The following is a 13,200-nucleotide window of genomic DNA, read 5'->3' as shown; positions in this document are numbered from 1 at the left end:
ATCATACCAAAACCACCAAACCCAAGGAAAGACCCTATCTTGCCCCAGAATAAACGTCCGATCAGTCTCCTCAGCGCTCTTAACAAACTGGCAGAAAAGGTCATACTGAGCTGCTTGAGAGAGCAAGCCGAGGAACTGGGGGTTCTCCCAGACTTCCATTTCGGCTTCAGAGAGGCGAACTATACTTCCCACGCACTGGCACAACTGACCTAAATGGCCACAAAAGGATTCAACAACTGGGAGCATACATTGGCGGTGTTCCTAGATGTGGAGAAGGCCTTCGACAAGGTCTGGCACAAGAGCCTTCTCCACAAGATGAACCGGCTGCACTTCCGCCCAGGTACGTGCTGTTGGTCTCCAGCTTCCTGGAGGGCTGACCTTCCGGGTCAAAGTCAACGGGGCCCTCTCTGAGCTGTGCCCCATTACGAGCTGCGTGCCACAGGGAGTGCGGCTCAGCCCATTACTCTACGCCCTCAACATGTCGGACATACCGACTGCACCGGCCCTCCAGGTACAGCTGCATTCTCAATTGCATGTGTGGGACCAGAAATGGTGAATTGGCTGAATCTGCGGGCAGCGGCAGATGCGTTTGAAACCTTTCTGGGGGGTTGACTGCCGAGCCTCAGCGATTCGGACCCAAAGGGCCTCATAGTGAATGGATCAGGCCAATGGTAACGGATGGACCGAGAAAGGCGATGCTGTGTTCGGGTGCACCCGGGCTTAAATAAGAGCTGTAAACTGCTCGACTAGGTGTGATAAGTTCCCCTATTCCAGTGGTCGTGGAAGGTACCAAGGCAACCCCAAGGCCCTCCAGCATACACACAGTTGGTTTGTCATTTCTAGCCAGTTCTTCCTGCGATCTCTGCCAGATGAGTTCAGGCACCTCCGGGCCTTAATCGGCTCTAAATCTGTCGGGCTAAGGTACGGCAGGTCGGAGGGTAATCTGAGAAGACAAGGACATCCAGTGGGGTAATTCTGAAGAGTGGCAGTCGGTTAGCTGTTGGCAAACGGTCTGCCGAATCGACAAGTTGGTAGTAGTATGGGAAGAATCCATGAAAGATTGAATGGTATCCCACTGAGGTTTCCTCCAAGGCCCTGGATTTATTTAGGGTAAGACTCGTACTTGGTAGTGACACTACGATCGTTTGGAGCAGACTCCAAGGGTTCCCTAGCCCGATGTGGTGTCGACGTTGTGAGCGACGACACAGCTCCGGTGACTAGCCTGGACAACTAGCAGAGGTTGGTTAGATAGGTCTCCACCGGACCACGGGTTCACTGGGTAATTGAGGGTTCCCAGTGAGATGTGGGAGAATGGGGTAGGCACCAGAAATCCTGATAACGTCTAAGAGCTAAGGACGCAGCCAATTGTCTGGTTAGCTGAGTGAGGCAGGGGGTGACAGTGTTGTCTATGCTGGGATGGGTAGCCTCAGTCTCTGGACATAACTGGATCTCTAACACCTCTCCTGTTACGCATATACTGTGTATCCGTATCCATGCTTGCGGGGGGCCCAGGCCGGCAGGGCCTAGCGACTAAGAGGGCTGTGTTAACAAATAAAAAGGGATCAATCCCTCAGTCATGTTCGCGATTACACTGCCATATTTGCCACTGGGCTGTGACCGGCCGTGACTCAGCTTCACAACAGGGTCCAAGAATATCTCAGGACCCTGGCAGAATGGCTGGAGCAATGGTGCATCTAGGCCAACACCGAAAAGTATTCCACCATTCTGTTCACTCGTCGCAGACCGCAGCCCCAGAGACTCTCCACCTCTTTCAGACACCAGTCCCACTCACACAGACTGTCAAATACCTGGGCCTGAAACTGGATTCCCAACTGCTTTGGTACCACCACATAGCAGATAGAGTGCTCGAATGCAGGAAAATGGTGGGAGCAATCTATCCTCCGGTTAAAAGAGGGTCCCCTTCCTCATCAAATGAAACTACAACTATACCTAGCCATCATCCTGCTGGCCATGCTCTCCGTGGTTGAATTGTGGGACTATGCGGTGGCAGGAGTGCTTCGCCCACTACAGGTGGCGCAGAACAGGGTCCTACAGATAGTCACTGGTTTAGACAGTACACACGTATAAGGACCCTGCACCTATTGACCCGTTTCCCCCTCGTGCCACACGCGATCCTAGCAAGCAATATCTGCTTCTACAAAGCAGCTAGAGCCCACTGGAATGCCCTGATTCGGGAGCTGGGGTGGAACAACCCGGAGGTCACCAGCTACAGATAACCCAGAATATTTGAATAATGATTCCACAAAGGTAAACACAGACCAAAAACTATACCTGTGGGACAGTGCCACAATCTACGAGCCATCAGTGTGCTGCCTGGGGCTCAAGCCACGACACTCCGCCAGGGAGTGGGCCTTCTAAGGGGGGCGGGCTGCATTACCGTTCCCTAGGGGACCAAGTCTCAGCTCTGTCCACACGATGGCAGCCACGAAGGGGAAGCAGCCACTGTCAGGTAAAATAGTGGACATGCACAAAGCCGGTCAAGGCGCGGCCATAAAACCGACAAATTGGCCGACACCATGCTCACACTCACAAGGCTGGGCGATACACACCCATAAAGTGCAACTCGTCCATGCACATCCTCCATGCGAAGTCCTCTGAGGGGCAGGCCGGGCGTCTGACACGCGACTGGGCTGTAACCGATGCGGGCAGTGACAAATCATTGCGGCCTGAGTGGCCCCCCCTGTTGCGGGACAGATCAGCCCGGAAAACAACCACCGGATGTGCTGCCACCCCTTCTCGATTGGGGACAGCGCCGCCCGTCGCGAGGCAACTCCTCTCCCACCATCAAAGGAATACCCAAGGAGCAACAGCACTCGGTGCGGTGCTAGAGGCTCAAACTACCGACGACTAGAATGACTCCACTATCCCCAGTTTCAGACCAACCACAACAGTGTGTCCTCCGACAGTGCCCTGGGCCCATGCTGGACCCTCCAGGGGATCTGGCTAGCCAGCCCATCTCCCCCGCTATCTTGAACATAAATAGATTATATAAAAAAACTCGCGGCCTCCTTGGCACACAGGCACTCCTTCCTCGCACCCCATGTGCCTACCAGAAAAACCAGAAACCAGCAACCACCCTCATTTCAATAAAACACGCCAAACCTAAACAGACCCAACTGAACACCAGAGGTTATGGGTGTCATTTCGCGGCCTAGGACTCTTGGCGAGCCCCAGATCCGAACCACAACTGAGCTTCGGACCTGGTGTCTCGCATTGGCTATGATGATGTAATAAGTCTGCAGCACATGTGATGTAGACTGTGTTGTCAGCATTAACACTGATCTGAGCCTTTGCTGCCTGGTATGTTCTAGGAGTTATTATTTAAAAGTAATGCATAAGGAAAACATTTAAAAGTATTGAATTTAGACTCCAAGAATAGAAAAAAAATTACCATTTAAAACCACGTGACAATAGTTAGAAGCAAGTTAATACTTTTTAAAATAAAATGTGCTAGAAATGTGAAACAAATGAAGTATTTCAAAAAAACTATATGATGAAACAATAGTATTGCAAGTCAGAAAGTTGTATTAATAAACGAGACATAAAAAAGATTTTTTAAGTTAATGCGGACCGCAGAATAATTTATTTTTCAGATTAATAATATTTCCATTTAAAAAAAATATTAATTGAAATATTATATTTTATTTAAGAACACATTGTGGTAGGTAGCTTACTTAACATGAGAATGGAAGGCTTCGAATTCAGTTAGGCAGCAGCAGGAAGCAGGCAGACAGGCTGGCCGGCGGCTAAGAGACTGTTCATTCCTCGTCTCTATCATGTTTATAGAAAAATGACCATTCAAAATGGCCACCAGTGCAAGCATTCCAAAATTATTTTTAATTTTTTTTTATGCCATCAGCATGGCGAGCACCCTCTCCGCTTTCCTCCCCCCTTCCTTCGCCAGAGGGTGCGCCCGCAGCCACCATTTTTTAACCCCCACAGGCAACTTCTCGCTGCTTCTCATTTTAAACTCAAAGACAGCGGACAATTATTTAAAATTAAAATAAATTTATAATATCATGTTTATAGCAAGATATTTAAACTAATTATCACAAATAAAAAAAAAAAATTAAATGTCCAGGTCAATTTTCAAATAACATTGAAATTCGTTTTATATACACCGTTTAATTCAGTTGCCATTCTCGGATCCCCAACCGCTAAAAAATCGCACGGAAGAATGAATACTTGAAAAAAAAAATTATGTTGTCAACCAGACAAGCGTTACAATAGTTATAATTACAAGAACATGAACACTGTTACTCCACACATTGTCATAACATGTAAGAGTGTTACAACACATTCTAATTAAATTTATTTACATCAGTATGTCACAATTCACAAACATATAGGTATCAAATGTTTACTTGAAACAGATACTTGAAATACAGTTACCTATTAAAAAGCTTCAAACAGCTACTTCAATTAAAAATACCAGGTCTACCATCGCATCAACACAGGTGATGCAGAGCCAACCCGACAAGCACCACAGCAGCTGCCTCTAACAAAACAGGAAGCAGAGAAGTTGATTGTGGTTATGATGGAGGGTGGTGTAATAGAACCATCGGCGAGTCCTTGGGTTTCACAAGTTGTTTTAGCGGTGAATAAGGATGGCCAACTGACGTTCTGTGTGGACTATCGGAAGCTGAATGACATCACCAAAAAATGGCACTATCCCCTCCCATATATCGATGACACATTTGGTACACACTCTGGCACCAGATGGTTCTCTACACTGGACCTGAAGAGTGTTTACTGGCAAGTGGAGCTGCACCCCGAGGATAAGGAGAAGACTGCTTCCAAGTCAGGTATTGGGTTGTTCCAGATCACTGTGTTATCATTCGGGTTATGTAATGCTCCTGCAACTTTTGAGAGATTGATGAAAATTATCCTGCATGGCTCTACTTGGAAAACATGCCTAGTATACCTGGACGATATTATTGTGGCGGGAAATACAGTGAAGGAGCACTTGCAAAATCGCCAGATGTATTCGACACGCTTGGTTCGCCATGCCCAACTTAAGTTAAGTCCTAAGAAGTGCTTCTTGTTCCAGCATGAGGTAACATTGCTGGGGCATATTGTATCACAGGATGGAGCACACAGTCATATTTGTTTGTAAAGTTATATTATCGAACATTATTAAGACTACTCTTTTCTTTCTTCAAAAACCATTTTTGGAAATGTAAATATACACGCAACAATTAAAGTATCTTCTTCCAAGAAGTTTTTGAACACATACACAAACATACTTGTACATTATCCTGATTATAAAATACATTTATACTTGTAAATATACAGTTACCATATTTAAATTAGTCTCGGAGAAGATATAAATAGAAATATGACTTACTTAAATTTCTGAAACTGTTTCCATGCAGCTTTTAAACATGCATAAGCAAACATGTTCAACTTAGAAGATGGAACTGTTAATACACAAGAACATTAAAATATCTGCTTCTGTGTATATTTTAAACCCACATACACAAACATGTACCTGATAAGAAGATACATTAATAACATTTTACTTGTGAGTGAGAACTCTTGAAACATTTCTGGTTCTCAATGGTATAAGGTATAGGATGGTGGCAAAATAAATAAGTTGATAGAAAAAACATTGTTAATTTACTAAGTACCATACTATTAAACAGAAAAGTATAATAACTTAAAAATAAATGTCATTGCATCCATAAAGAAGTGATGGTTAGATTGATATATAATATAATGAGTCTACACATATAAATATTATATATTATGACCAAGAAAAATTTCAATGCTTTTAGGAATCCAGGCGCCATCGACTTCCGCCGGGCGGAATCAAGACTATGACGACATCCACCGGATGGACGAGGGACGAATAGCAGTAAACAGCAAGTCTAAATAGGACACAATTATTATTGTTTACATTTTGTAATAGAATTTGTTTGTTTACATTTTTTTGCAAGTTTTTGACAGTAAAGTCTTTTATTACATCGTTTTTAAAGATGAGTCAAGACATTCAAGACAGTCAAGACAGAGACAACATGAAACATCCTGCAACTAGTAACCCAGTTGAGGTTATAGGGGAGTCCGAAGTTTAAAATCAGTTAATTATTACATAATTGTTGCAAATTATGCAGGGCATTACACGGTACATTGATGCAATAAGGCCTGACATGAAACATATTACACAAGGGCAACATGAAATTAGACAGATTAGTTCAGAAATTATAACTCAACAACAGGAATTGGTAAAGGTATAAAATAAAATACATATTTACAAACAATAGTAGAGGGATAAATTGCCACCACCTGTGCCCAAAGGATAGAAGCATGTGAATCGCAAATTGCAGGGATAAAGCTGGTTCAGAAACTTGCGAAAAGGATCTTAGCTTTTTAAGAAATAACACTGAACTCATTGGCCAGGGTGTACAAGAAAACAAACAGGAAATTTCAAATTTACAGGAGCAATACAATCAGCCCAGAATGACATCTGTAGGAACCAAAACGAAATCACGGAACTGCATTGGAAGAGAAATGATAATGGGAGGGGCATTTATGTAAATGAACGGGAAATTCAATAAGTTCATGCAGTAAAAATAGTTTCTAAAAATGTACATATGAGAAATAGTCCACTCATTATAGACATAAAAAAGGTATTCTGGTGCAAAAGGTTGAGGAGTTTTGAAAATTGGCAGGATTGAAGACTTGGGTGTCCTGTATATAACCTTAAGTTTGCGACCTTGAACGACCGCCGCGTCCGCCGCCATATTGAAAAAATGGTGCCCAAATTAGCTTTTTTGCAAATAACTTATTTCCTGGAGATTTTATATAAAATGTTTAAGATAAAAAATGAAGAAGATAACATTTTCTACAAAATTACTCCTAAGCGTTTTTTTCGTCAGACCTAAAGTTTCCGAGTTACAGGGCCAAAACTTCAAGTGAGTGGTTATAAACTGTAGAAAATCAGTATTTACAAGCTACGTTTCACCAATTTCCCGCCCAATAGCGTACGAAAAAACCTTTCATGCAATAAAGAAATAAAAAACCTCTTACTTCTACCAACTCTTTTCCACCCCACCCCAGGACGAGTTGAGTTCCGCGTTTTTTAATGCGCATTAACTCCGCGCACCATTGCTTCGGACTTCCATTGTTGAAAACAAGATTCACTTGACCTGCAGACAATGCGTGCGGTAGTTTTTACATGTGGTTTTAAGAAAAATACGGCTAAATATAAGAAAGGTAAAGAGATATTACTTTTTTAAAATGTGAAAATGTATTATTTAAGCTTATAATAGTGATTTCCAGGGAAAATTTCATGCCTGCCTATGAATACTGTATGTTAAACGAAACAAAGTATTTCTTTGCTAGTAATTTGTTATTTACAGATCATTTAATTTTACTTATTTGCAGTATACAAAGTTCTTCAGACTAGGTATTCTTTGTAATAGGGGCCATATGACTAATACTTATGTGTTATGTGGCTATTTGGTCTCTTAACAGGACAATGTGGATCTTATGCAGATGCATTGTTTAAAAATGTGATTATCATTTACTCGTATGTGTTGTTTATAATATATTTTTCTGGAACTCGTTGGCTATAATTGTAAACGTTTTACATGTATTAAAAACACAGCAAAGTGTATATTAACTTTTTTTTGTTTGCTGGCATTCAGTTGTTGAAATTAACACATTTATGCGATATAAATAATGCACACAGTACAGATAGTTGAAGCATTTTATATTTAATATCTGATAAATATGATTAATACGTTTTGTTCACCTTCCTGAACCGAGATAAATAGCGGATCCTGATGCACGTTATTGGTGGCTTCGGATCTCTAGATCATTCCTGACATCTTGAAGAATGTAACCGCCGCCATATTGTCTCCTGTCACTATCGTGTCTACCATTTCATTTTGCATTTATGTTCCTGTAAGGGTTCTCAAATTGTCCCATGAACCTATGGAAGATCCTTCTATAAATAAATTTCTCTCAGGTTTATGACAGCATGCCATGAGGTGGGAAGCCTGTATATGAAGAGAAGGACAAAGGCGTACCTGGTCGTCAGCATCTGTTGCAGGCCCCCTTGTTTCTACGACAAATACCAGCAGTCAGCAGAAAGTGGCCAGTGTGCTTTGTTGTTCAGTGGTTGCTTCTCACACAGGCCATGGCGAACAGTAATGAGTATTTGTGCTTTATTTGTGAAAGAACCTTGAGCGAGGGAACCACAATTGAGGTGAAACAAAAAGGCATGGATAAATTTCGTGAAAGTAGCATAAAACGAGACGATGGTAAGAGTTCTACGTTTTTGGTGAATCGACAGTCTGTTACTGTGCATGATGCATGCCGTAAACAGTACATTAATGAAAAACTTATCGCAGCAGCAAAACGACGTGGGCAAAGCGACACTGTGTTACAAGATGCACCGTCATCATCGCGACGATCTACTGCACCAGCATTTGACTTTAAAATGTTTTGTTTCTTATGCAATTTATAAATTAGTGAAGAATATTTGGTAAATTTGAAGAAAACCCGAATAAGCGACCGAGATACAATATATGAAGTAAGAAGTCTGACAATGAAAGAAAACATTTTAATGTGCGCCCAAAACCGGCATGATGACTGGGGTAAAGCCATCTCTGAACGCATATGCAATGTACAGGATTTGGTTGCAGTTCGGTACAATCGGAAAAGAAAAGAGGCTACCGACCGGCTTCAAACGTTGACGAAGCCATGGAAGAGATTTACTTGTATTTAGAAAGTAACGGTGAAGAATGTCAGTTCTCCATGGATTAATTGATGCATGTAATCGAAGGAGATTACCGGCCAGATCCAAGAACTGTGAAAGTTCGGTTATTGAAAAAATATGGCGAGGATATATCGATTGTTGTGACACACAAAGGAACTCTAATATGCTTCAGAAACACTGGTTTTAAAATATTAACAGAATCATGGTATGCTTCGAAGATAACTGATGCGGTGGAGGAACGCTTAAGAGTTGTGCAAGCAGCAGCGAATATTATTTTGGAAGATATTCGCTCTCAAGTTTACGAAACAAAGGAATATCCACCTTCAGATCAGTTTCTCGAAGACGTTGACACAGTAATACCGAAAACATTGCTCTGTTTTCTCGAACAAGTGATTGTCAAACATAAACGTGGCAATACTGACAAATGGCTTGTTAAATGTGCCCATGCAATAATCGCAAATGCCAGACCACCGTCATTTTTGTCTGCATTGCAAATTGGTGTTGGTACTTATTTGTACAAGAAATTTGGCTTGCAGCAGCTACTAGACGTTTTGTCAGCTTTGGGATTTTCAGCATCGTACAGGGAATGTGTGTTGTTTGAAATATCAACTATTATGCGTCCACCAATCGGAATCCTCGCAGGAGCATTCTCGCAGTTTGTCTTTGACAATGCTGACTTCAATACAAATACTTTAGATGGCTTGAATACTTTCCACGCCATGGGAGGAATCCACTGTGTGACACCTAAGGATGCTATTGCTCCAGACCAAGCTATTATTCGTAGAGAAACGATGCCTTCAGATAAAGTCGTAGGACAGTTTGGAAATGTGCCCACACAGATTTTTAGAAGGAATAACCAGTCGGGGCTGCAAGAAATTGTCATTCAAGATCTTGAGACAGTAGATCCATGTAAGAATGATGTGTTACCTTCGAGTTGAGATTTGCTGTGGCTGTATGGTAAAAGTGCGAATATGCTGTCAATTCCAAGTTGGAATGGTTTCATGGAGGAAGCTACACAGGACAAACCCTTCAAAAGATCACAAGTACTGTGCTTGCCTTTCATCAATGCCCCGCCAAACAACCATGATACAATATTCACTGCTCTTCTGTCAGCTGCAGAAAAATGCAGAAGTTTGAAGCAGAAAACATGTTTCATCACTTTCGATCAACCACTTTATATCAAAGCTAGAGATATTATTGCCAGTCACCCTGGTCCAGAATTAAATCATGTTGCTCTCAGACTTGGTGGTTTTCACTGTGTAATGTCATTCATGGGATGTATTGGTTATGTAATGAATGGCAGTGGTTTGAAGGAACTATTGTCCACCATATATGCTGAACACACTGTAGAGAAAATGCTGAGCGGACATGCCTATGCAAGGGCGATCAGGGCTCATATTTTATGTCATCAGGCGATAGCTAATATAGTTTGGCATGATGTAGACCTATCAGAGGAGGAAGAAACTGGAATGATGTTGCTACTCAAAAAAAATGATAAAGCTGCTGTACTGGCGATGGATAACAATGAGTGCTACAAATCGGTCTCACAAAAATTTAAAGATCGTTTAGCACAACTTGAGGCCAATGGACCAACGGCAAAGCTTTGGGTGCAATACTTACACATGGTTTCATTACTAAAACAGTTCATTGAAGCGGAACGTATGGGAAATTGGCAGCTTCATTTAGAGACTATGCAACAAATGCTGTCTTACTTCCATGCTTGCGACCACTTCCTTTATGCAAAGTCAAGTCATCTGTACTTGCAGGATATGTTCACACTGGAAGAAAAAATGGATCCGGCTGAATATGAGCTCTTTACAAAGAAAGGCCATTTCACCATCAGGCGGTCAGATAAATTTTGGTCCGGCATTTGGTCGGATATGACCATAGAACAGACACTAATGCTCACCATGAAGAGCATTGGTGGTCTGACACATGGACGCGGTATGACGGACAGTGTCTTAACCATGTGGACACTAGGGATGCGCTATCTGCATAATGTCTGTGAAGAAATATAAGAATTCTGCAACATCCAAACAGGAACAACAGAGCAGCATGTTGATATGCGCCTAACACGTATGCAACGTGACAGGAACAATGTGATAAAGATTACAGAATGGTTGTCACAACATAATCCGTTTCCGCAAGTCGACAGCTTACTCTCCATCAACAGTGGCATCGTTGGTGTTGGAACATTAAATTGCCATATGGCCCGAGAAATTGGTGCTGTGGCTGTCACAAAGACTGTTGGCAACAATTTTGGCTCCTTAAAATTCAAGCGTAAAGATGTAGTACTTTCGTTGGGAGCAGCAAATAGCAGTATCAAAGTAGATAACATTCCTATTTTCATCAATCCACTGCTGTTGTTTCAAAGAATCTGTATCGCCAAAAAAAGTGATGAAGAATTGAAAAATTATTTCAAATATGAACTTGCACCATTCCCTCTATCATTATTTAATGAGGATGGTATACGAAAAGGAACAAAATCGTCACTGTTTAAAGCATTTAGTCCAATGGACAAACCTGTACAACTGAATGACAGCTTGCATGTTTTGGATGGCAGCTTCTTGTTGCATCGAGTATTATGGCATCGCAACGATTTGTATGGCACAATATGCATGTACTACGTGCAATATGTCCAAAGACACTTTGGTCCTAGTACAGTTGTATTCTTTGACGGTTATCCAGCGAACGCTGCTAGCCGTAATACAAAGAGTGCAGAAAGATGTCGACGCTCTAGAGCACATATGTCTACTGATATAATTTTTGGTGAAGATATGATTCCGCCTGTTTCGCAAGAAAAATTTTTGGCGAGCGATGCTAACAAAAGGAATTTAATTTCAATGTTGGTTACAAAGTTTGAAGAAAATAATTTCACAGTGAAGCAGGCAGTAGAAGATGCGGATGTGCTCATCATTCAGACCGCCATCGACATGTCGTCAACATTTACACGTGTTTTTGTTGTCGGAGCAGATATAGATTTGTTGGTTCTCTTAACTGCAAAGGCGAGAAATCATTCAAATTTTTTTTTGCTGAAACCGGCAATTGGCAAAAGTGTAGAAACACTTTATTCGACACGAAGCCTGAAATATAACGAAGATGTGGCTAAGAATATTTTGTTTTTACATGCAATCAGTGGTTGTGATACCACCTCTGCTCTATTTAATCAAGGTAAATTGAAGTTCCTCAGTCTCTTGGGAAAAAACGAATCGTTGCTTCACACTGCAGCAACCTTCAAAGACATAGAAGCAGATGTAGAGGCTCTCGCCGCAGCTGGTGAAACATTCTTATTGGCACTGTATGGTGGATCGTCTGCAGAGGACATATTGGATTCACTACGCTTCAAAACTTTTGTGAAATCTGTGTCCAAGAACAAATTTAATCTTGCATCCCTTCCACCCACAAGAGATGCTGCAAGACAACACTGTCTGCGAACATACCACCAAGTCGCGATGTGGTGTGATAGTGAAAAAGATCCTGAGAAATATGGCTGGCAGAAAACGAAACATGGGCTCGATGCTATTCGCACTACGTCAGAACCAGCCCCCGACATCATTTTAAAATCGATATCCTGTAAATGTAAAAGAGGCTGTGCAGGAGCATGTGGATGTCGGAAAATTGGCTTAAAGTGCTCAGTGATGTGTCTTTACTGCAATGGGACAGCATGTGAAAACATTCCCGATTTAGTAGCGGATTCCGACTCAAAAGACACATTCGATGTTGATGACGTCCTCGATTCTTTGGAGAGGGTGTTGGAGGAGGATGGATACGAGCAAGACTCTAAAGATTGTGAGCATAGTGAACCAGGGACATCGTATAGTACAAAACGACAGAAAACATACATGTAAGCTTTGAGCAAGGATTTTTTTGAGCAAGGACTGTTTTGAGCGTGAATTAGGCCTACGAGGGATACCACATTAAGAAAAACGCGCCGCTCAACTCTACCTCATGGGTGGTGTGGAAACGAGTTGATTGAATGATAAACTTTTATTACTTTATTGCTTAAAACAACTTTTAGTAAGCTAATGGGCAGATAATCGGCCCAAAGTAACTTGCTAATGCGGTTATAATTCAATTTTAAAATATTTGCCTCAGTTTTCAGCCCTATAACTCGAAACATTTAGGTCTGACGAAAAAAACACATAGAGGCAATTTTGTATATAATTTTATCCTCTACATTTTATATTTGAAACATTTTTCTGTAAAACATTCAGGAACTAAGTTATTTGCAAAAAACCTATTTTGGGCGCCATTTTTTTAAGATGGCGGTGGTCGCGGCGGTCGCCCAAGGTCGAAAACTTAAGGTTATATTTCAGGCTCCCAAGTCTACAATCCTGCCAAGTTTCAAAACTCCTCAACCTTTTGCACCAAAATTATACCTAATGGGTGGACTAAAATAAATTCAAGAAATTTCGAGAAAGTGAAGTGGAAACCGGGAATATGGAGGGATCAAT

The sequence above is a fragment of the Bacillus rossius genome, chromosome 3 (genome assembly GCF_032445375.1).
Source record: "Bacillus rossius redtenbacheri isolate Brsri chromosome 3, Brsri_v3, whole genome shotgun sequence".
Classification (NCBI taxonomy): domain Eukaryota; kingdom Metazoa; phylum Arthropoda; class Insecta; order Phasmatodea; family Bacillidae; genus Bacillus; species Bacillus rossius.
Note: the sequence above shows the minus strand (reverse complement) of the source record.